Source organism: Protobothrops mucrosquamatus, unplaced genomic scaffold (genome assembly GCF_001527695.2).
Source record: "Protobothrops mucrosquamatus isolate PMUCROS unplaced genomic scaffold, P.Mucros_1.0 scaffold2640, whole genome shotgun sequence".
In the NCBI taxonomy this organism is placed as follows: Eukaryota; Metazoa; Chordata; class Lepidosauria; order Squamata; family Viperidae; genus Protobothrops; species Protobothrops mucrosquamatus.
Window position 1 is genome coordinate 170,000 of NW_015388693.1, and position 25,134 is coordinate 195,133.

The following is a 25,134-nucleotide window of genomic DNA, read 5'->3' on the forward strand; positions in this document are numbered from 1 at the left end:
GTACAAACACGACTTATTGAGAGCGATGATAACTTCGATAACCAACCATTAACCATAAAACTGGATACAACTGAATGTTTTATTCAACTGAACCAAACATTGAGATTTGAACCTTTAAAGCAACAAGGGTCTATCTACAATGGAGTCAGGCGCCGAAAACAGAGGATGGGATGTCCTCCATTGACCCAAATGACACCACAAGGAATAAAGGGAGATCTATCTGCTGAAATAGAAGCTTTGTTATGGAAGCCGGTTTGGCACAAAAAGAAAGCCAGAATAAAACTGAAAAAAGAGATTTAAAACTACATGTAATGAGTCAAAAAGGTTTTGTAGACACGGATTGATTCAAGGTTTAAGAGTTAGAATTAGAAGCGAGAGAATTTGTGACTAGTAGAATATATATTTGAAATAGAATAAGAATGTACTTTCTGAAATAAGATGTTTATTTTACTTATGGAAACTATTCTATAATGGAACAAGAATAAGAAATTGGAAGAGGCTTTAGAGAGTTGGATTGATTTAATAATTAATTGAGTATGTCAAGGTAGTAAGATGATATTTTGTGTAACATTATGTATCTTTTACATATGATAATTATTTGGATGAGAGTTAAATTCTATTTAATGGACGGAAAGGATTTTGTGTTTTGTTTTGTTTTGTTTTGATATAGAAATAGACTGATTGATAGATTATATATAGAGAGAGTAATGTTTTTTTTATTTTAACTAGGATAATTATTATATACTGGAAGATGATATAAGAGAGATTTCTGATAAAATTATTGACTCATTAGATTAAGAATTAGAATACATTTGGAAATGTTTGAATGCTATTGCTATTTTAGAAGGGATACCCAAAGTGTTATCAATATGTTTAATTAAGATTAAATTGGATTATGGTAATTGTAAATTTGTAAAGCTTAAAAACAGGACTTGGATTTATATAAATGTAATCTAGAAATGGACCATTTTAAATATGCTATACTATTTGAGGGAAATAGAGAGGGAACGTTTAATGTATTAATGTGAGTTATATATACATGATTTTGTTTTTTGATGATTGATTACCCCATCACCTTCCTAGAGCACCTTGTTGTAAAACTTAAAAAAACAATAAAACATGTTTTAAAAAAAAGTGTCCCAAGCAAACCCCACCCCAAAGTTCATCCGGCCAGTTTGTTAAGTCCATTGTGGAAAAGAGCAGATAATGCCAGGGTTGCAGCAATGTTTTGTCAGCTTTTCACACCTTCCCTTCCAAAAGTGGAGATAAACCAGTTGTCGGAGGCGCATTCCTTTCTTCTCTCCCCCCTTACAGTGTATCGATAGAGGAAATCAGAACAATAGCCCGCAGTGCTTTTCCCCCCTCCCCTCCAGGAGCATGGCAGAACCCAAAAGTATAGAAAGAGTAGAGTTAGGATTAAAGACAGAAAGGGGTCCCCTTAGAATATGGGTTCTGACAAATATAATATAATTTGAATTATAATATGATATGATTAACATGATTGTCGTAGTTCCGACTAATGAAACACTTCAAAGAACTTCCAGGCATTTTATCCTAAAAAAGTCTATTTATGTGACAAAATGTTGGCACAGGCATGATGAAAGGCAATGCTAGGATCTGAAATCCCCACCCACCGAGCAGTTATTTTTGCTAGCATTTCCACTCTCTATTTTGCTGTCATGATTTACGTTCTCCAATTAGTGTGAAGGGCAAAGGTTCCCTTCCTTTCCCTCTTGCAGGCTTTTCCCTCCTCCCTCCTCTGCATTAACTCTAAAAATACCAGACAGTTCTGCATATTTTGTCAAAGCAAGAATATACAATATTAGCAGCATTGACATCCGGCCCCCCTTACAAAAAGGACAGATCCTGGAATGTAAACAAAAGCATAGGTTAAGGGTTATTTTTCGGTTTGTTGGGGTGTTTCACATGAAACCTTTTGACCAATCTGTCAGCTTTCACTTCACTGGATTTCACCCAGGTGGCTTCAGACAACGGGTATCCTTTCCATTGTACTAGGTACTGCAATTTCCCTTTAAAAATTGTAGAGTCAAAAATACGTTTTACTTCATAGTGGGTCTGTCCCGCAACTATGAGGGGCCCAGGTGCCTTCTTCGGGGGAGGTCTTAAAGTGGAGCCCCGATAAGGTTTCAACAAGCTGCAATGGAAGACTGGGTGAATTCTCCCTAAAAGTCTAGGGAGTTTTAATTCTACGGTGACCTGATTGATGATTCTTACTATGGGGAAAGGCCCCAAGAATTTTGGTCCCAATTTCTTGCTGGGCAATTTGAGGCGTAGATATTTAGTTGACAAATAAACCTTTTCCTCAACTTGGAATGTTCTTTGGGGAGCCCTCTTTTTATCAACCTGCTTTTTATAGGTTTCAAAAGTCTTTTTAAAGCAGTTTTTGTGTTTCTCCAAACTTCTTCCCACCCCCTCACCCACTGGTCAAGTGTCTGGGAAGCGGAGGGCACCTGAGGATATTCAGGTATTGGGCTGAACTCTTTTTCTGTGGCCACTCTGAAAGGCGTGTAGCCGGTGCTGCTGTGCACAGAATTATTGTACGCCACCTCCACAAAAGGGAGGAGATCAGTCCAGTTCGTCTGTTGGTAAGAAACGTAGCATCTAAGATATTGCTCCACCATTTTGTTAGCGGCTTCTGCGGCCCCATTGGTGGCCAGATGAAAAGCAGATGATAAACCTTGAGATGATCCAATTAATGTAAGGAAACTTCTCCAAAACTTCGCTGTGAACTGTATCCCCCCGTCCAAAATTATTCGCTTAGGGGCGCCATGCAGCCGATATATATGGTTCAGGAACAATTTGGTCAGTCGTTGGGCAGATGGGAGTCCTTTGCAGGCGATGAAATGAGCCTGCTTCGAGAACAGGTCTATTACAGTCCAGAAAACAGTATTTCCACTACTTTCAGGTAGGTCTACTATAAAGTCCATAGCTATTTCTTTCCATGGTTGAGAAAGGTCTGCCACGGGTTGCAGTAACCCAGGGATTTTCCCTGGGATTCTTTTCATTGTGGCACATACAGTACAACTTTTTACATAGTTTCCCACATCCCTTTTCAGCCCCGGCCACCAAAATTGCCGGCAGGTGAGGTGTAAGGTTTTCAAATATCCAAAGTGTCCAGCCTGTTTTACATCATGGCTGTGTTTGAGCATTAAGACGGAGGGCTTCTGGCAAATATAGTTTACCCCCTTTGTAAGCCAAGCCATCCCTGCAGGTTAGGGAGGTTTGATTATCTTTGAACCATTGGTCAGTGAGGAGCTCTCATTTTATTTTCTTTACTCCAGGGTCATCAGGATTGGGGACCCTGCGAGGTGTAAGTTGAGTGGCAGTTTGTGGATTGGGGATAATTGCCTTGTTAACCTCCTCCCGTTCACTTTTGTATTGGGGTAACCGGGATAGCGCATCAGCTAGGAAGTTCTTTCCTCCTGGTATGTACTTTAGAGTGAAGTTGAAGCAGTTAAAGTACTGTGCCCACCGCACTTGCTTTGGGGACAATTTGCAGGGAGTTTTCAGTGCTTCTAGATTTTTGTGATCTGTCCATACCTCAAATGGCACCTTGCTCCCTTCTAGATAGTGTCACCAGTTTAATAGCACCCATCTAATCGTGAAGGCGTCTTTCTTCCAGATTGCCCATCTCCGCTCGCTCTCAGTAAATTTCTTAGAGGTGTAGGCACAGGGTTGCAGGACCCCACTTTTGTTCTTTTGCAGTAACACAGCTCCAACTGCCACATCGCTGGCATTGGCTTGAATCACAAAGGGTTCCCCTGGGCAGGGGTGCTTTAGGACTGGTACAGCAGTAAATAGTCTCTTTAAATTCTCAAAAACTGTTTTGCCCATATGCCCATTTTCATGGCAAATGGCAGACTAATAATGCAGCGGGTGCATCCAGAATCAATTAGTACATTTAAGTCCATTTGTGCCCCAGACTTAGGGATTAAAAGTTTGGCGGCCAGTGAAAAAGGCGGGATTTGTTGACTCACCATTGGGTCATTCTCTCCTTCATCATCGCTGTCAAAGGAGGGTAGAGCAGGGGTGGGTCCACCCGGAGTCTTGGCATTCTCCTGCATGGGGGGTATAATCTGGGCAACAGGTTCCTATGTGAGCTGATTGGATTTTTCTCTCGTTAGCCGCTGAGCAGGTTTCTTTCTCATTGCTGGTTCCGGTCTGCTCTGCAGTCGGGGGTAGGGGACTGGACAGGTTGCCACTCGATGTTCCTCTTGCCCACACCGAAAACACTTAATTGATGGGCCTGTAGGTGGCCTGGGTCTCTCAGCCATTGCAGTAGTTGAAGGCTTTCGTGGGGGTGATTGCTGTCCGGGTAGCTCTGGTTGCTGCTCGGGTTTGTGTGTGGGAGGCTTCTTACAGCGGGCGAGCCGAACGTCTAGCTTCACTGCTGCCTGGTACCATTCGTGCAGCTGATCAGGTATGGCTCGATAGATGCATGCCTGAGAGAGGTGATCGTCTAATCCCTCAATGAAGTGTTGGATCAGGGATTGTTCAGGCCATCCCTCTATTCGGCCTGCTATCTTGTGAAATTCCCGCACTTACTCCAGGGCAGGCCTGCTGGCTTGTTTTATTTTGTGGATCTGTTCTCTTGCTTTAAGACCAATAGATGGGTCCTCAAATCTTTCCCTCAGCCCTAGGAGGAAGAGTTGGGGGTCTTCCAATTCGGGGGCTTGCTCATTACATAAATAATTCAGCCATTCGGATGCTTCTCCCTCTAGTTTGGACGCAATGACATCGACCATGGGCCCCGGGTCCGGGTAGAGATAGGCCCAGCAATTCAAATGAGAGTGCACTTGGTTGAGGAAAAACCCCAGCTTCTCTGGGTCTCCATCGAAGGTTGCTTTGAAAAGTGGTGCAATCATAGGCTGTTGCGGCCCCCACTGGGGCTGTTGCTGCTGGCCCCACCCTGGCTGCTGGTGCAATGGCTGCTGGGCTCCCCTCTGCACCTGTGGCCCTCCCAGTTGCTGTTGGACTGCAGGGGCTGGTGGTATTCTCTGCTGCTGCAGGCCTCTCAATCGTTGCTGGATGAGTGGGGGTTGTTGCTGAACCTCCCTCATCTGTGGGCCCATCAGCTGTTGCTTTCTTGGCTTCTGCACCACCCCAAGCTGTTGCAAAGCCTCTATTAGCTGTGGTATGCTCAGCTGCTGCTGATCATCTACCTGTGGGGGGTGCCAATCTGCCCATTGCTGCAGAGGCCTCAGTCTGGGATTCCCTCTGTCTTCAGGACTGCAGTCCCTGGTTGGGGAATCCAGGGTCTGATCTATGAGGGAGGGGCTGTAGGTTTCTCTCTGCAGGAATCGATTTCTGCTTTTCACATCTGGGGTTTGAAATCTTTCCAGTGACTCACCCAAAGCTTGAGTAGCAGGCCATTTGTTAGCCCCGTACCATTCTGCTTTTGAAGTCTTTGCTCCCAGCTGGGAGGTCTGCCAGAATTCATCTTCCCACAGCATGCTGTCTGTTGTTTCCTCCTCTGGGTTATCAGCCACTGCTGGGTCTTGAAGCAAACTCACTTGTTTCATGATAGATTTTTCTTCCCTGAATCTTTACCAGCTTCTCTCAGGCCTAGAGACAGCGGATGGAGTTCAGGACCCCAGGTCGATTGAAAAGAAATTTGAGATCCTAGCATGTTGTCATGGTTCCGACTAAAGAAACACTTCAAAGAACTTCCAGGCATTTTATCCTAAAAAAGTCTCTTTATTTATGTGACAAAATGTCGGCACAGGCATGATGAAAGGCAATGCTAGGATCTGAAATCCCCACCCACCGAGCAGTTATTTTTGCTAGCATTTCCACTCCCTATTTTGCTGTCATGATTTACGTTCTCCAATTAGTGTGAAGGGAAAAGGTTCCCTTCCTTTCCCTCTCGCGGGCTTTTCCCTCCTCCCTCTTCCCTCCTCTGCATTAACTCTAAAAATACCAGACAGTTCTGCATATTTTGCCAAAGCAAGAATATACAATATTAGCAGCGTTGACAATGACATAACATAACATAACATAACATAAATATTTACCTCCACTGTTTCTTAGCCATTATAATAAATAATCACACATACCTTCATTTTCCCCACTTATTAGACAGAAGAGATAATTACAAGAGTATACCTATACAGTGCCAGGTTATTAATGAAATCTAATCCAGTTATATTATTAGCTGTATTTGTATCTAGTTCAGAAGATTGTAAATGGTGTTAGAAAAACATTACAGACTATTATAATCAGCAAATGGTGTAACATATTGCTATTATTCAGAATAAGGAGGAAAATGAATTAAAAACTTTAAAAAATGAAATAAAAGTATATGTTTAAAGTCCATTGGAATAATTCATGAGTAGACAGAAACACCTGAGAAACATGGGAAAATAATAAGAAAGAATCAACAGAGAAAAAACAAAGTGATTAGTGGTTCTATATTTAAAGTTTCCATAGAATTATTAAATGAAGTAGTTTTCTATTTCCATAAGTTATTGGAAGTTAAATAGCCAACAATTCTCTTCTTAGGCATATTTAAAAGTATTACATTTTACTGATAAAATAATAAGATTCCTGTATGAACAAAACATTACAATGTTCTTGAAAATTTCTTGGAATCTATGATATCTTATACATTGTTCTTTACATATGAATATTTTCTATGCATGAATATAAAATTTCAATTTTCTACAGGTTTCAGTGTTCCTACAGTGGCCACTCAGATGACTTTGTACATTCCGAGCTTGTGGAAGCTTCTCTCTGTGTTTGGATGTCACTACTAGTTGTCCTTATTTCACAATTATCAGAAATTTGGGAGTTTAAGAATTTTTGTGAGAATAAAATAATAGAAACTTGCTTCTGATATCAAAATATGTTAGATAGGAAGGCCCATATTAGAAATTCAAATTCTGTGCAGCTTCATAAAAAATATCTATGTAGTAGCTCTGTAAAGCTACTGTCCCCAGCTTTTTCACACAATCAAAAAGCTTCAGATGAGCCTCACATAGGGATATCCAAGGCCAGTTTCCTTGTATATCCCTGTGTGAGGCTCATCTGAAGCTTTTTGATTGTCTAAAAGAACCATGAAAAAATGGTTACTTAGATACCAGAACAGTTCACTTGAGGACATCTGGATAACCACACCATGCTGGGGAGAGTATCTTCACAAAGCTTTAGAATGCGAAAGTGAATAACACAGACTTTTATTATGTTCTAGTTGGAAGTGGATGTGATGTTTTCACTTAGATGGATTACATGAAATAATAACAACTATGACAGTGTGGGAAGTCAGCCCCCCAGAGAAGAAAATATTAAAAGGGCAGACAAATATATTTCCTCAAAGGATCTTAAAGAGGCAGAAAAGCATGCCCAGTTTTTCTTAATAGCCCCAAGTCTTCCTCCCCCAAGCAGAAACCAGCTCTGTAGAAGTGCAGATGTAAACCATTCAGGGAGGTTGTAGGCCTCCAACTAGAAGCTTAGAAAGACAAAGACATCCAAAATCTACATACTCCACCCAAACTCTAAGACCGGACATAATAGGATTAACCCACAAATGCCAAAGGGGCACACTCAGACTCAGGTCAAAGTACATGACAAAGGAAATACAAAGCCTCAAACAGGAACAGGAAACAACCTCAAGAGCCCCAGAGGGTATAAAAACCCACTCCCTACATGTGCTCTCTCTTTTCTTCCAGAGCCATCTTTCTGTCTGGCTCTCCTCTTCAATAAACTGCAACCTTCTTTCTAATAAGGTGACCAACCATCCTCCTTTAGGGAGGACAGTCCTCCTTTTGTGAGTTCTGTCCTCCCTCGAAAAGTGTCCTCTTACATGTCCTCCTTTTTGATATTTGAAGACTAATCTGCAGGGTTTTTTTTTTTTCTCATAGAACGCTCAGAACGGCGTTCCAGCACCTTTTTTTGATGGGTTTTTTTTCAACTTTTGCATGAGCTGTGCTACTCCCCCTATTGGCTTTCAAAAGCCAATAGGAATTGCTGCTGAGCGCACCTTATACCCAGCCGGCAAACTTTGCACATGCAAGTTGTCTGCAGCAAAGGCGAATTGGCAGGAACTTTGCACCTCTCCCTGCTACCCAACTACACCATCTCCTAGTTAGTCCCGAAGATACCTGGAGGAGACTGGAGTGGCGACGCCACGGTAACTTTCTCTTGATCTTTGGCCCTGCTAGGGCAATAATGGCTGTGGGTGCAAGAGGCAGGGGCGGCAGGGCTGCTGTGAGCGGGGGTGTGAGGGGTGGCGGTGATGGCTGCCCCCCATGCTGTGGGAGCCGCGGGGCCTGTTTTACATGGGGCTGTGCAGGGTGGGTGGTGGTGCTGGTGGGACGACTGCAGGTGGGGTGTGTCGACTTTTCTTCAATTTATTTGTGTCCTCCTTTTCATTGTAAAAAAGTTGGTCATCTTATTTCTAAAGCAGTCGCCATGTTGTTTATTCCTGGCTTGGACTGAACCATAATGAAGACTTTTCCTTCAACAACAGCATGTTGATCCAATGCAAAGAAGCAAATAAATATCACCTATAAAAAGAATTGTTAATTCTTTCATGCTTCTAAATTGTTTTACCTCTGATTTTAACTACAAAATACCCTGAAAGTAATATTTTGTTATGTTCATATATTAACACACAGAAGGTTGCATAAGCTATTAAAAATACTTTGCATTTTGGATATCTTTTTTAATTTTTTGGTTTTTTTGTGCTGAGCCATATCTCAAATTATCCTACTTTTCTAATGAAAGGTGGCCTATTTAATATTTGATTGTTCCTCCAAAAAGCACATAAAACATTTTGTCAACCCCTCCTTTTTTGATTGATGGACACTTTGATTAGAATCATTATACTCTATTTTCTCTGACCAACTTAGTGATAGAAATATTACGATTCTGTTACTATTTCAGATAAGAGGCCAGTAATATACCAGTTTCCCCCCTTCTTTGCTTTCAATATTTTTACTTTTTATGATTTAATGATTATTCTGTAAAAAAGACATAAAGGGAATTAAGTTCCAATTCAGTAGACATAAATTTGATTTTCATATGCAACAATGGGCTATGAATCAATCTTTGAAAGCAATTGACTAGTTCACATCCCATTTAGTGTAAAAGCAACCAATGTGATCACAAGTAAAATTTGGGACTTTATGCTAACTTTTAGGGAAACACAATCTCAATCCCTCTTCTTTGCAGAAGAATTTGGGAAAAACAGAGAGAGTGACTAACTAATTGATTCTTTCAGTGTGATGGCATGTGGAATGACCTTGGCTAGACAACAGGTCTTCCTCCTGTTCCGCAAGGTCATTACCACATACCATTATATTCAACTCTTTATCCTATTGGCCACTAAAATTGTTAGGAGGAGAGTTAACAAGCAAAGGTCTCCCTCTTTATTGACCCGTTTGCCTCTGCTTTGAAGACTGATATTTTATAGTTTCCTTTCTATCTATTTTCTATAGGAATGTCTTGCATCCACTTCCTGTTCCCCAATGTGAGGGGAAAAATCAGAATGGAGGCTTACCATCGTATTATATAATTTCCTTGATGAATTTCTTTGAATATTTATTTCATTTCTATAAATACTTTCAGCAATTATGAGATATACCAAGGACAAAAACATCCAAATTAAAACATTAAGCATCTGTTTCCTGATGCTCTTAATGGACTTGGCACTGCTCATATCCGCTTGCTTTGCTATGAGAGGCCACAGTTTGTAGGAAGATTCAGAGTGATCTGAACAGTTTCCCACTCCAACAATATGGCATGGGATGTACTTTGTAATGACTGATAAAACTGCATGGAAAGAAGCATGGAAGAACCTAGAAGAACTTGAATCTTACGGGTACAGACAAATGATGAATTATGCACCTCAGATAAAGCCTTCTGTGCTATAGAAAGAATATAATCACTTATTATCACAATGGAAAAACACTCCCACAGTCCTTCATTAAAGGGAAAACCCATTATTAACATAATACCAATACATCAGAATACTAAAACCCCTCTTGGCAAGCATATTTAATTATTGTTCTAAATTTAAAATAATATTGATTAGATGCCTGTGCTGCTTATGATTAATTTATTGTAGCTAGTAAGTAAAGAATATTTTCTTTTCATTTTCTTTGAAAAGATGAAAGAGTTTGTATGAATTCTGCTCTCTAGTTTTGATATATTGTGTTCTTTTGATTGCTAAAAGGCGCAAAATTTCCTGTAATAAGAAACTGATCCATCTATTGTTTTATTACTATCCACTTCCAGAATAAAGCTTATATACTGTATATAAATAATAAAATCAATCAGTTCAGTGCTAGTCATCAACCACATACTGTTTTGTAGCTCATTTAGTCAACTATTTTTAGAATAGCAAATATTAAATATAATGTCATAAAGCTAAATAGGTTGGAATAAAAGTCATCTGGATTCAAAACTCTATGCAATCAGAAAATATACTGATACAAGATATTGTTCTGGGCAATTAGTGTGATGTAAATGTAAACTTTATGAACAACATTTAGCCATTGCTATTTGATTATTCAATCTGGTGGAATAAAAATCACTTTGAAATATTTTTTGAGGAATGTCATCCAGATTATAGTTGTTTTGAGGTGCTTTTTCAAAAGGCACCTAGACTGTTTTTCCTCAAGGAAGAACAAAGCGTTTTGCTTCTCATCCAAGAAGCTTCATCAGTTGTGATGCGGCGGGAAGGGGGATGGAAGGATAGGTACTGATAGTTGAGACTGGATGGTGGGGAGATGGAAGGATGGTATTCCTTTGCAGTCATTTTGTCTTCAGGCCACTTGGGGGTTGAGATCACTTGGGAGTTTGAGGGCAAAGATAAGCCTTCAAGTGGCCTCAAGAGCTCTCAGGGAGAGTGCTAACAACCAGATGACTGAAAAAAAAATAGATTCTTCCATCTCTCCCCCCCTTCCCTGCACCATCCATGGAATCAGAATCTATCCTTCCATCGCCCACTGTCCAGTCTCAACTGTCAGTACCTGTCCTTCCACCACCACCCCTGCCATCACAACTGATAAAGTGAAACATTTTATTCTTCTTCCTCAAGGAAAAAACAGCCATTTGTCTTTGGAAAAAGCATCTTTGAGACATTTTTTTTTAGGAAAAATAAAATTTCAATGATATTCTTATGAATGGGATTTGGAATTCTTGCTATCAAGGAAATACCTCTGTTTATATGTAGCTGTACTATTTTCACTATATCATCGTATCTTGAAAGGTGTTCATTTTCACTGACTTTCTATGCTACAAAAGAACTTCCAAGCAAAGACATAAAGAGAAAAACTCTTCCATGAGGTCTTCCTACATCAAGGCTGCAGAAACATTGTAAATTACCAAATAATTGTGAACCTTATCATTCTAAATTCCCATGAAATAATTCTGAAAATATTCTAAAACATTCTGAAAAGAAAATAAAAGAAAAAAAAAACCAGAATCACTTTCATAAGGGAAAAAAAAAACTTTGGGGTTTGAGAGGGAATTAGAATCCAGATTTCAGATATAGTAAATCTTATATAGCCAAGTAAATAATCAGTCTGCACAATATTTTTTTTATAGAGAGTATTTCCTTTATTCCATCCTATACATTTTATATTGCAGCTACAGAGTTCAGTATCAATTCCAAACTGTTATGACAATTATAATTCCAATTATCTGTTGCAGCTGTTGATGTTACTTTTGATGCACATCAACCCTCAAAAGAAGTTCTATCTCCATATGTAGGTTAATTTCTTATCTCTAAAATTTTGAGGGTTTTTTGGGGATAAATATTAAATGAAAAAAGCAAGCAAACAACTTTTTAAAAAGGTACTTCCCCCCTCCCATCTTCTGTATGCCAACATATTTTTATTATTACACTGAGCCTTAGAATGTTCATTTAACAATGTAGTTTAGATCAGAGATCCCCAACCTATGGGCCATGGCCCACTACTGTGCTGCAGCCTCTTGACCGCTGGGCCACGTGAGTAGCTGAGCAGTGCATGCACATGTGCACATATTCACCCCCCCTCATGCCACCGTTGCTGCAAGTGTTGTGCAGTGGCAGCACTGCTAGTATTGCGCAGATGGTGGCAGTGCCACAAGTGGCAGGTGGCCTGTGGTGTAATCCTTGTGTGGGGGTGATGGCATGAGCCTTGTACCGGGGTGGCATCGCTGCAGGCCAGGGCGTGATTCTCATGAGGGGGCAGCAGCGCGAACCTTGTGCCAGGGGCGGCATTGCTGTGGCCGCGGCACAATCCTTGCGCTGATGGTAGCATCACTGCAAGCCTGGAGGTGGCAGCGCCATAAGCCTCACACAGGCGCTGCTATCGCTGAGAGCCTTGCGTGCATACTCGCAGCCCCATTTGCATGGTGTGCATGCTCGCAGACTGTACATGCGCACACATGTGTGGCCACATTCATGTTTGCACATGCGTGTGTAAGGTGCCTGCCCCTCCCTCTCTCACCAGGCCGCCAAAACAAAAGGGTTGGAGCCCTCCCTGGTGCAGATAACCATATCATAATACTTTCTTCCATTACCATGTCTTTCATATCCTGGGAATAATCATTTTCTATTGATTCTATTTGACATTCAGTAGTAAAATATGTTTGGTGAATAACTGAATTTATGATAATTTCATTTAAAAATTCTCTTTCCTCTATAACACTTGAATTTTGAATTGCTTAAGTGTCTCATGCCTTTGTGTTGTTCAGTTTACTTAATTTCATCATATAAAAAGCAGTTGAAAAAATTGCCATATCTATTCTTACAAAAATAATTTAACCTATTAATTTGGCACTAGATAATTGGTATTTGCATATTATTAACTCCACTTGAAACATAATATATTTCCTGAAACTGTTATTATCATATATACTTTTATTTTACATATACGAATGTTACACAATAAACAAAACTCTCTGTCAATGCTGCTAACATTGGATGTTCTTGCTTTGACAACATATGGAGATGCAGCCTTTTTCTTTTTTATGCTTTACTCTTAGAATTAGATGATACTGGGGGAGGGGGAGGAATGTGATGGGAGTTAGTTAGACAAACAATATTGTAATAAGAGATTATAAGGCATGGCAGCCAGCATTTCAAACTAATTGGAGAATGTGATTTATGACAGTTAGTTGTAGGAAGGAATGGTGCTTTGATCTATGTGCTGAGTGGAGGGGAAGTCAGATTTTGGATTTGACCATGTACGTGCAGATACCATGTTATTTGAATAAAGATTCTTTAAGGTAAACAATGCCTTGAAGTTCTTTGAAGAGTAACATCGGTCGGAACCATGACACTCTCATTCATACGCAAAACCATATTTTTCTTATAGTACTATATCTCATATATGTTCATTCTCTCTTTCCATATATGTTGCAAGCTCATTTTCCCTTTTTATACTTATGTCCTTTCTCCTTTAGTATTAAGTATATCATTCTGTCTTAAATAGTTTTGCCCCCTTCTATATTTGTATATTAAGAATGATCTCAAATGATAGAATTCTTTGAAGGAAAGATAATTGTGGGAGTAATCCAAACTCAGAAAAATTCACTGTACTTATACTTAATTATGCATTTTTATTGGTTAATTTTTATTTATCCTTGAAAATTCTTTCATTTCATGATGTATGGTGGAGCTACCCTGGAATATAATAACTGACCAGATCATGAACCATTCATCACAGTTCAATGTAAAATTTCTTTTAGAAGAAACTGCAGAAGAAAATATCCTGTCATTTAAGAAAAAGAAAATTAAGAGAGAAAAAGAACATGAAAGTAATTCCGAGATATTGTTTACATAATATAAAAAGTTAGAAATATTTGTAACATCTAATTTTTCTGTAAGGTAAACAGGGGAGGTCTAGACAGGTAATTTTTGAATCAAATAGTGAAAAGTTGCAGTAAAGAAGTTGTTTTTGGAGTTATCCTATTGATTAAAAAACGGATGCTTTGACTTGTTATTACTTTTATATAGATAAGTTTTGCAAGCAGTTACTTATGAATGTATTGATTTTGTGTACATTCTGTATTTTTACAATATATGACTTGAAACATATATATTATTTGCTGGATAACAAAATTATTTGAATTTGAATATGAACTGTACTGTAAATGCATGCATGAATGAAAAAGGAAGTGGCAGGAGTTTATGTAGACCACAGTCACAAAAGTAAATATAATTTGTTCCATTTGCACATTTACTTAAGGTACTAAAAATACATGACGGCCAAATCTGAAATGGAACTACTGGAAATAAGATGAGAAAAAAGTATTTCTCTCATCTTTGTCTTTATAAGAATTCTCTTTTTTTAAGATGTTTTTAAAATGTGAAAATCAAAGATTGAATATGATAGGACATGAACTACTATTTTGTTCTTAAGTGACTGATCTTTCAATTTGGTAACTGTCAACTCACCTTGTACTTTTTTTTTCTGTGTAGAAGGTTATACTCAACTGTTATTGACCTGATAGCAAAACAATCTCTACCATCCTTAATGTGACACCTTCCTATTTATGGCATATTAATTTCTAAAACAAAGGCAACAAAACTTCTTATAATGATGGATTAGGGTAAAGCAAATCATATTGCTGATTTCTCCCTCCCCCATGAAAATGTAGTATTTTCTGTCCATTTTTTTAAAAAAATCCATTAAAATAATAGGGATATTACTTCTTGATTTTCTTCTTTCATTGTTTGAGAGGGCAATGCAGAAACAATTAGAATTATTTGCACTGAAAAATGGTTGAAATGTTTTGAGAAATGCCAGAGGGAGACTGAGTGGCAATAATTTCTGAACCATAGAGTGAGGTCCTCTAGATATGGGTATAATAAAAAGAGAGTCAATTTGTTTACATTCACCTTGATGGCTGTGAATCCTGGGGGGATGGTGGGGAATGCTTGCATTGTTCACCAAAATAATTTGGAAGAAAAGTGAGAAAGCTATAAGCAACCCAGAATGTGTGGTAACACCTAAGGCAACTTGTGAAAGGAATTTACACAAGTCTGCTCTTTTTCATCAAAATTTCTTGTAGTAATTCTGAGAAAAACTTCTAGCTGTGTGATGTACCACCTTATACTTGATACATTATTACAGGATTCATAACCTCAATGACCTGTCTTGTTCATGCAACTGGATATATCTTTTACTAGAGACAACACTTCACTAAACAATATATTTTTTCTAGTTACTACTTTAAGATAAAATAATCCTGAAGATAGTCTACTTATTATAGATGGAACACTTAATATACACTACTATGGTATTTTAGGAATAAAATAGAATAAGAATAGAATAGAATAGAATAGAATAGAATAGAATAGAATAGAATAGAACATCAGAGTTGGAAGAGACCTTGGATGTCTTCTAGTACAGGGGTCCCCAACCCCCAGTCCGTGAACCAATACCGGGCCACGGCTTGCTAGCAGCTGGACTGCACAAACAAGCAAAGCCCCATTCACAAGATGCAGGCAGCACACAAAACCACGCACCCTCCAGTCCACAGAAAAACTTATCTCAATGGAACCGGTCCCTGGTGCCCAAAAGGTTGGGGACCTCTGTTCTAGTACAATCTCCTGCTCAAGCAGGATACCCTATACCAATTCAGACAGGTGGCTGTCCAGCCTCTTCTTAAATGCCTCCAATGGGTGTAGCACCTACAACTTCTGAAGGCAAGCTGGTTGATTGTTCTCACTGTCAGGAAGTGAGAACATTTAGTTCTAGGTTGAATTTCTCTTTAATTAGTTTCCATTGGTTGTTTCTTGTCTTGCCTTCTGGTGCTTTGGAAAATAGGTTGATCCCCCTCTTCTTTATGGCAGCCCTTCAAATATTGGAACACTGCTATCATGTCTCCTGTGGTTTTTCTTTTCACTAAACTATCCATATCTAATTCCTGCATTATATGTTTTAATCTCCAGTCCCCTAAACATCTTTGTTGTTCTTCTCTGTACTCTTTCCAAAATCTCAACATCTTTTTTATAATAAAACAGGATGCAATATTCCAGGTGTGGTCTTACTAAGGCTTTGTAAAGCAGTATTAGTGTAAGGACCCACCTCAATTTTACATCTTAAGAAGACAGAACTCTTGGAATGTCTCTTCCAATAGGAATTTTTATTAAGGAATCTCCTTTGGGCTCATGGAGTATAATCTGGGCTTTGGGAGTTTTGCTCTGGGCTTGAATTCTATGGCACAGTCCATGGGTCGGTGGGGGGGGGGAAGCTCATCCGCCCTCTCCTCACTGAAAACTTCAGCAAGATCTCTGTATTCCTCTGGTATATCTGGTAACCCCTTTTCTTCTCCCATGGATGCTTTTTCTGTTCTTAAATTTGGTAGATCCCCTTGGGAAATTGATTTCTGCCATCCTCCAATTTACACAGGGGTTCCATTTCTTTAACCATTCCATCCCTAGAATCATCAGGCATTCCATGCCTGGGATCACTACAAACGTTATGACTTCCTCATGGTTGCCCAGGGAGAGGTGGATTGGTAAAGTGGCTAGGATAGCTGGCACCTCTTCTGCTATGGACCCATCTAACTGGCCAAATGAGATTGGTTGTTCTAGCCTCTTCGGCGGAATGCCCAGATTCCCCACTAGTGTCGGGCTAATGAGGCAGCGGGTACAGCCAGAGTCTATTAAGGCTTTCACTTTGACAGCTTCAGGCATGGAGGGAATTAATATAGTCACTGTCTTGAGGATGGGTGCGATGGGTCCACTTACCAGGGGTTCACCCTCCGAGCTGTCGTCTGAGGCGTCCACCAGCCCTGCGGTGTAGGCCGGAGTTCTTTCCCCATGATGGGCAGAGGTAGGGGATCAGCCTCCATCACTCTCATGGCAGATTCTTTTGGCTTAGCTGGAGACTTCCTGGATTTGCTGGCCAGTGATCTGTCTGGGTTGTGCTGGGGGGCTTTCGAGCGGCATTCTACATCCCGATGCCCCTCTCTCCTGCATTTGAAACAACCCATTTGCTTCTTGGCCATAGCCGATGATTTCACTGGTTCACACGTCGATTCAAGTGGTTAGTGGCTCCATTGTTTTCCTTGGCGGTGCCTCTTCAGTAGGTCGATCTCTGCTTCCTCTGCCAGGATGTACCATTCATTGAGTTGGTGTGGGTCCCCTCAGGGCAGGCAAGCGTCATATAGGTCGTAGTTTAGGCCGTCTTTGAAATGGCTAAGGAGGATGTCTTTCGGCCAGTTCAGTTTGCTGGCAATGGCCCGGAATTCTTGCGTATATTTGGCTACCAGGCATTTGCCTTGCCTCATCGTTTTGATCCTTTTGCGGGCTTTGCGATCAGCCAGGGGGTCCTCAAATCGCCTTCTCAGAGAGGACATGAAACGGTTGAAGTCATTGAGCTCTGGGGCATTGGAGTCGTGCAAATTCACCACCCAATCTGCGGCCGGCCGATCCAGAGCAGATTGCACGATCCAGATACGGGCTTTCTTGCTAGAGATATGCCGCCCGTATTCCTCCATGTAGCTGAGGACTTGGGTTAGGAAAAACCCCAAGCGTGTTGGCTCCCCCTTGAATCATGCGTCCAGTGGCAGGAGTCTTTGAATGGATCAGTGCCTTCATTGTCGGTGGTATTGTCTTCCATCCAGATCGCTATCTGCGGGTTGGGGGGAGTGGGGACTACTGGATCAGTGGATGTCCCCGGGGCTGCAGGTTCCAATTCCCCCTCAGTGTCTCTCCCTTTGCAGCTCCAGGAGCTAGTGCGGCCATGGGGCTCAGAATTCTCCTCTCCTAGGGAGCTGAGGGTTCTCTTCATCAAGTCGATAGCTTTCTCTAGGATCCAGTTCGAGTAAAGTGCCCAGCTTCCTTCCTCTTCACTTGCGTACAGGGATTTCCCCATCTCCTGCTTCCATTCTGGTTGGTTGGCCCCCCGTCTCAGGGTCACCTTTCTTGATTTCTTTTCCCACTTGCCTTTCTTTCCAATGCCCATTGGCCACCACCACTTCTCCTGAGGAATCTGACCTCTCAGATCCTGACATCTGGCAGGTTTTCAGTCAGGGCAGTGGCTCCCTCTCTGGGGGGCTTTCTCCCTTCCCTGCTCTGTCATCCGACATGGTATTTTTTTTGCAAAGTCCCCCTTCCAGATTCTCCCTTCCAGGTGGACTGATTTTGCAGATCCTGTCTAATGTAAGGACCCACCTCAATTTTACATCTTAAGAAGACAGAACTCTTGGAATGTCTCTTCCAACAGGAATCTTTATTAAGAGAAACTGATTGCAGGCATGCTAGACAGGATCTGGGGAATCCTCTCCCACCATTCAATGTTTTAAAGTGTTCCCAAGCAGCCCCCACCCCACAGTTCTTCCGGGCGATTCAATCTGTCAGTCCACTCCGTCGGCACGATCACTCATTCTCTCTTTTCCCAGATCCAAGGCGTTGCATTTCCTACCCTTTTCTCTCACTGCCGGCAAAGGGGAGAACTTCAGAGGGAGTAGAATGAAAGGCAATGGCCGCATCGTTATGGTTAGTCCTCTCGAAGAGAATCAACAACTGATCACTTTGTAGTTAATGAAGGAAGTGAGAGTTATAAAACCCCCATGCTCGCCCTCCTGCCCTTCCGTAGTATGACAGAATCTAGAAGAGAGTAAGAATTGGTTTTATATCAGAGTAGGTAGATAGAAATGAAATATAATTGGATTCTGACAACTAGTACTTCATGTGATCTTGATTCCATCCCTCTGTTAATGCATCCTATGTATGCATTGGCTTATTTTGGGCTGTGCCACACACTATTGACTCATATTAATAATAATAATAATAATAATAATAATAATAATAATAATAATAATAATAATAATAATAATAATAATAATAATAAAGTTGGAAGGGACCTTGGAGGTCATCGAGTCCAACCCCCTCCAAGATCCCTCTCCAGTTACTGCTATTGTAAGGACCTGCCTCAGCTAATTCTCCCAAGAAGGCAGAACTCTTGAAACTGGCATCGTTTCAAACTTTTATTGAGAGTTAGTGATAGCAGGAGAGCAAAGCAAGATCTAAAGACTTCCTGTGCAAATTGCTAATTAAAACTTTCGTTCACAAAGCCCCACCCCAGAGCCCAACTGTCCAGTTTGCATCCAGCCAATCCACAGGTGCAAGGTTGTTATGGGAAATAGAACTGATAAGGGACAGTTCCCAGGCACTTCACCGGATCTCACAATGGACTGGAGATAAGGCAGATGGCCCCTGGCACATTCCTTTCCCCTTTTCACACCCAAAGAGATACATCAAAGTTTAGAGGGAACAATTACATCCCTAAGCCCCCCACTCCCAGCAGAGCAAAGCCTCCCCCTCCCACTAGAATGGCAGAGCCCCAAAAAGAAACATTGAAGGGGTTTCTGACAGCTATTAAACGAGGTTTCACTTAATCAATACCTGTACTTTTGGTTTTTCTTGCCTAAGTGTAAAACCTTACTATTTTCTATATTGAATTTCATTTTGTTGGATAGGGCCCAGTGTTTAAGTCTGTTGAGATGCTTCTGGATCTTGAGCCTATCATCTGGGGTATTGGCTATTCCTACCAGCATAGTGTTGTCTGCAAATTTGATGAGTTCCCTTCTATTCCTATTCTATTCATATTTATTTATTTATTTATAGAATAGAATATTTATTTATAGAATAGAACAGTGATAGCCAACCTTTTAGAGACCGAGTGCCCAAACTGCAATCCAAAACCCACTTATGTATCGTCGGATGCTGGGTGGGCGTGGCATATTGGGTGGGTGTGGCTGTGGTGGTAATGGCCGACTGGGTGGGACTAAAAAGTTCAATCAATCAATTCCAACTTTGCAAGATTTTTTTTTCCCTGCGAGAAGTTGAAATTGATTGATTGAAACTTTTTTTTTTGCACACAGTGGCGGAGGCCTAAAGCGAAAAGGTTTTATAAAACCCAGCTGAAGGCTTAGGACTGGGGTGATGGCGCACGTGCCCACAGAGAGGGCTCTGTGTGCCACCTGTGGCACGCGTGCCATAGGTTTGCCATCAAAGGAATAGAATATTAATTTATTGTGATTGAGAGGCTAAATATTTTTATCAGTTCAGACTAAATAAATCCCATAAATAAATAAATTTTCACAAATGATAGACAGAAGAATTTCACTATGTAAAGCAGGGGTGTCAAACTGCCGGCCCGTGGGCTGGACATGTCATCCGGAAGCCACGCCCACCCTATTGCCGACAATGGCAAAACGGTCCCGATATGTTGCATGATGTCACGTGACGTCGCAAGTTTGACATGTCTGATGTAAAGTAATCCAATAGATAGGACCTGCCAAGCATCTTTAACATCATCATCACATTCCAGCAATATCACTACCTAGGTCTGAAAATCTTTAGTCTCATATTAAAATATTCTGAAAAAGAGCATTTTACAAATACCCATAAAATAGGTCAGTGCATGTAATTGAAACTATATGCAGGTTTAAAATAGAAAAACATAGATGGAATATATCTATGGAATCAGCAACTTTTTATATTAATATATTTCTGTCCATGCTTTCACCATGCTGAAACACTGATTCATACATTTCCTTTTGTTTTTTAAAATGCTCTTTTTTTGAAGATTTCATAAACTCAATCCAAACACAAATTTCTTTCAACCTATTTCAGTGTCACCCCTGCAATCTACCCCAATCAGTCCCAAATATGCAGATCTGAACTGAACCATTTTGCTTAAATACTGCGCTGCATTAAATATTATTTTCAGATTCTGGCCGGACATAAGGTAAGCTGTTTTGATATGGGGATCCCAATGTGTCATTCGTTTGGTATATAGACCCTCTTATACAGGTATATAGACCCTCTTATACAGATTGCATCTTACAGGTTCGCCAGTATCCCCAAGTATTAATTTGCTGCTTTTCTTTTCTGAGGGAGTGGGGCAAAAATTCCCTTTCTCTCTTTCATAGGAGGAAGTGCTTTGGGCAGCTTTTCAGGAAGAGGTCTCAAGATCATAAAGAAAGAATCAGGTCTCACCCAGTTTCATCCACATTGCTACAAAAATGCTTGATAGTGCTTGTTGACTTCCGTAGTCCGCAGCTTAGGGCTGGCTACATGAACGCAGCCAGTCTTTCCCTCCCCAGTTTGGAGGGCTTCCTAGGATCAAACGGGGGGGCTGCCACCCCCCCCACACGATTGCTGCCTCTATGGGATGACTTTTGAGTCTTTCCAGGGTCCCCCAGCAGGGGGAAACCAGACGTGAGAGACGGAGCCCCATCCTCAAGCATCTGCATTGCCGGGAAATCCCAACCAGAAGTCAGTCACACTGATTTTCTTAGATGCAGAGCAGGTCTTTGACAATTTGAACTGGGCTTTCCTATTTTGGGAAAATATGAAGTTTGGAGAGAGCTGTAAGGACCCACTTCAACTAACCACCCAAGAAAGCAGAACGCTTGAAACAGGCATTGTCTCTAAAGGATATTTTTATTAGGGGTCAATGACAGTAGGGAAGTCAAGGCAAGATCTGGGGAAAAACCCGCCGAAGCAGTATAGTTAAGCAAGCAATATTCCTCCCCACACCAAAATCATAATGTCCATTTGAAATCCAGTCAATCCACAGGTGGTCTGAAGAGTGAGTAACTGGCACAGTTGGCGTGCATCTCAAGGTCTTCTCCAGTTTCGTTTCTCTGTAACCGTCTCCCTGATAAGGGATACACATTCCTTTCTCAAATTTTCCATTGCAGCCTTCTAAAATGCGATTAACAGTCACCTTTAAGACCAGCTGTTGCTCCTCCTCCTCCCCCATTATGGTGGAAGGGGAACAGCATTTTGAAATTAAGGAAATCCTAGATTCCAGAAGACACCACGGCTCCACCCAATACGTAGTAGCATGGAAACATCTTCCACCCTCCCAAAATGAGTGGGTCCACAAACACCATGTTAAAGCCCCTTAAACCCCTTCCGAAATTTCACACAGCATACCCTAACAAACCGGACTAATCAATATCTAACATTTTTGTTTGTTTCTGTCTTCCCACAAGTGGATCTCTCTTTCTTTTAAGGAGGGCAGGATGTCAGATCCCATATATTATTAAGGGGAACTCTCTCTCATTCTATTTCTTCTATTACTCTGGGTTCTGTCATACTCCTAGAGGGGAGGGCGGAAATACTGCGGGCTGTCTCTTTGTTTTCTTTATCGCTACAATGTATCTCTCTCACTGTCTCTGCATACTTGCTCTTTGAATTGTCTCTCCCTTGATGTTACCTTGGGGTGAGAAAGAAATGAAAAGATATATTAAGATAGGAGAACTGTCTTTGCTGGGGAGAATTTCTATGATAAAGATAAATGTCTTGCTTAGACTGGTGTTTTTGTTTCAGACAACATCTCTTTTGGCAGCTGATGTACCCCTTAAACAATAGGGAATATATATCTACATTTGTGTGCAGGGGAAAAGAGTAAGAGCTACATGTAAGATGTTACAAGATGGAAAAGAAAGATGACAATTGATTTCAGTCTACCTTAATCCAGGAAGATCAAGGTTCCTGGTAGGTATCATAGAAGAGTGGTGGTGGGAGAATTAACCCTCTAAGGTTACCTGCTACTTTTAAACACAGATTGGGGGAGATGAGATACACTTTGGCTTAATCATCCCTGCCTCCAGCCAAAAGGTGGCATTTGGGACACATGGAAGAAATTCTAAAATTGTTCTGAGAAACAGGCTGCATTCATTCTAGACTAGCAAAACAAGGGGAAGTGGTGTCAGTCAGGAGTTTACATTGCTACAATTGCCTATAGCTTATCAGTTAGGGTGCACATGCAATACAGTGACATACACTCAAGACTATGACTTGCAATCCTGTAAACTAAATAAATTTCTCCAACACCCCAGGATAAGACTAGGCTATGTTATAGATCTGAAAGACAGACAGATCCATTAGCCAAGTTGTGCTGTGAACACTTTAAATCTACTTACTCTGTTGTAACTATAGTAACAGTGAGATGATTTAGAAAGCAAAGAAGCAGAACAATGCTTCCAGCATTGCTGATGTGTACATTTATTACAAACCTCCATGGTCAAGGCAATTTGGTAAAGGTCACAACAAAATTAGGAAATAGGAAACTGTATTACTTCTGAGGAAAGTGCACATATCTGCTGTGCTGATCAAATAACTTCATGGAGGGAGTTGTAGAACCATAAGATTTGATTTGGGAAAATGTTTATATTCATTTTTCTCTTTTACATAATCTTATGTACAATTAGCCAGGTTTTTGCCAACAATTCTGAAGTGCATGCTTAGTTTTCTATCTCTCCTCCTTCTAGCTCAATGTGTGATAAAAAGAGCCCTAAGAGTGATCAGGAATTCAGGAAATGATTTTTTATGGGAAAAGAACTGATAGCTCTTGGGCACATGTTATTTATCCTATTTTCAACATGCAGAGCTCCTGGGATAGGGATGGGAATGAATGCTTTTTTATTCCTTAAAACCCACATCATTGGATTATTTTTCCCATGAGATAATTAATGATCTCCTGAATGCAAAAGCCACCAGTCTGAAAAATTTAAATTATATTCTTAGCCGTATACCTGGATCTCCTTACAGGGCATAAAACAAAGAATGACCATCAGTTGAATATATATATTCCAGCCTCAGATTGAGAACTCCTGTGTCAATAGTTCCTTGGGATTTCTGGCTGTGTGGCTTCTACTAAGGGTGCTATTTCCATTGCTTTTTGTGTGGGAAGTCCTGAGATACTGAAATGATGATGAATCTGGAAAGGACAACTGGCATTGGCTTTCTAGAGGTCAGATGAGGTCTTTCTTAACCTACTCAAAATCGTTGTCATGTTATACTATTAAGTATGGCCTTTTCACAATTGTTCCAAATAAGGGACAATGGAAGTGGAGTTCAACTCTTGAGGTTAAAAAAAGAACATGATTCCAAGTTAAATTGCAACATGAAGGTTTGGAAAACCTTTGCAATTTCTTTTTCATTTAAATAATGATTCTGAAACACGTGCTGATTCAAAATGCCCTTGATCATAGGTCTGTGACCTAGCATACTGTATAATCCTGGGAATAACTGAAGAAGCTATTAATATTCTTTTTATACTTTACGTTTGAAATGAGCATTTTGCTTTAAGAGCTTTATAGTCTGCTCAGTTCCACAAAAGGCTAATAGTCTCTTTTGCTATATGGAAGCTTTTGTGAGATCAGGAATTTGTGATTCATAGCTGATCAGGAATTTGCAATTCATAGCTGATAAAGAGAAATATTATGAGTCTTGAATTTGGGCTGTCAGCTTTCCAGATGACAAGCTCAGAGTCTTTAGCCACTGAGCCATTGCATCCCCCAGACCACATACATACATACAAATATCTTATAACCACTTTTCTTCTTTAGTGGTAGAACTGACATCTTCCAAGTAGTTTTAATGGATACTTTGCTCAAAAACTACAGAGATCCTCAAATTTTACACAATAATTTCAAAAACTTAACCTGAAATATTGAAACAAAAGAAACAATCCAAAACAAACAAAAGGAATGAATGGTCAATTATAGTAAGAGTACACAGTTCTGTTGCAGGCAAATCTGGTTAAAAATATGGATTAGGAGATTATATGTAAAATCTTTGGAATTTCTTATGACTACAATATAATTTAAATGCAGGATAGCCTTTATACCTTTTACTTGATTATTCATATTGGTCTTATGTTACATTTTTTTGGGGGGGGGGGGGGAAATAGCCATATGCTCCAAATTGTCGTAAGCAGAAACTCTACCTCTTTAAAAGAGATGACTAGCATGTCAGCAAAGCAGTCAGTTGCCATAGTAATTGGTTGAACATTTTAAGGGCATCAATTAAATTTAATCCATTAAATGCTTCCTGTCAAAACACAAAATACTATTACTATTTTTTCTTTTTATGACCCTTTAATCCCTTAATTTGGAGTAGAGTCGTGACTGAATAGAGCTAAGCATTTACTGGCAGGATGCCCTTCCTTTTTTTTTCAATATAAAATTTTATTGTTTTTATCATAAAAGAAAAAAGAAATACATCACAGGTATTACACAATGATTTATCCCATCCCCCCACCCCCCGGACTTCCCAAACCAAACCTAGGCTAACATTCAAATACAAGTAAACAAATATTAATATCTCTAACTCCAAACTCTAAACTTAAACAATCCATCTCCTCC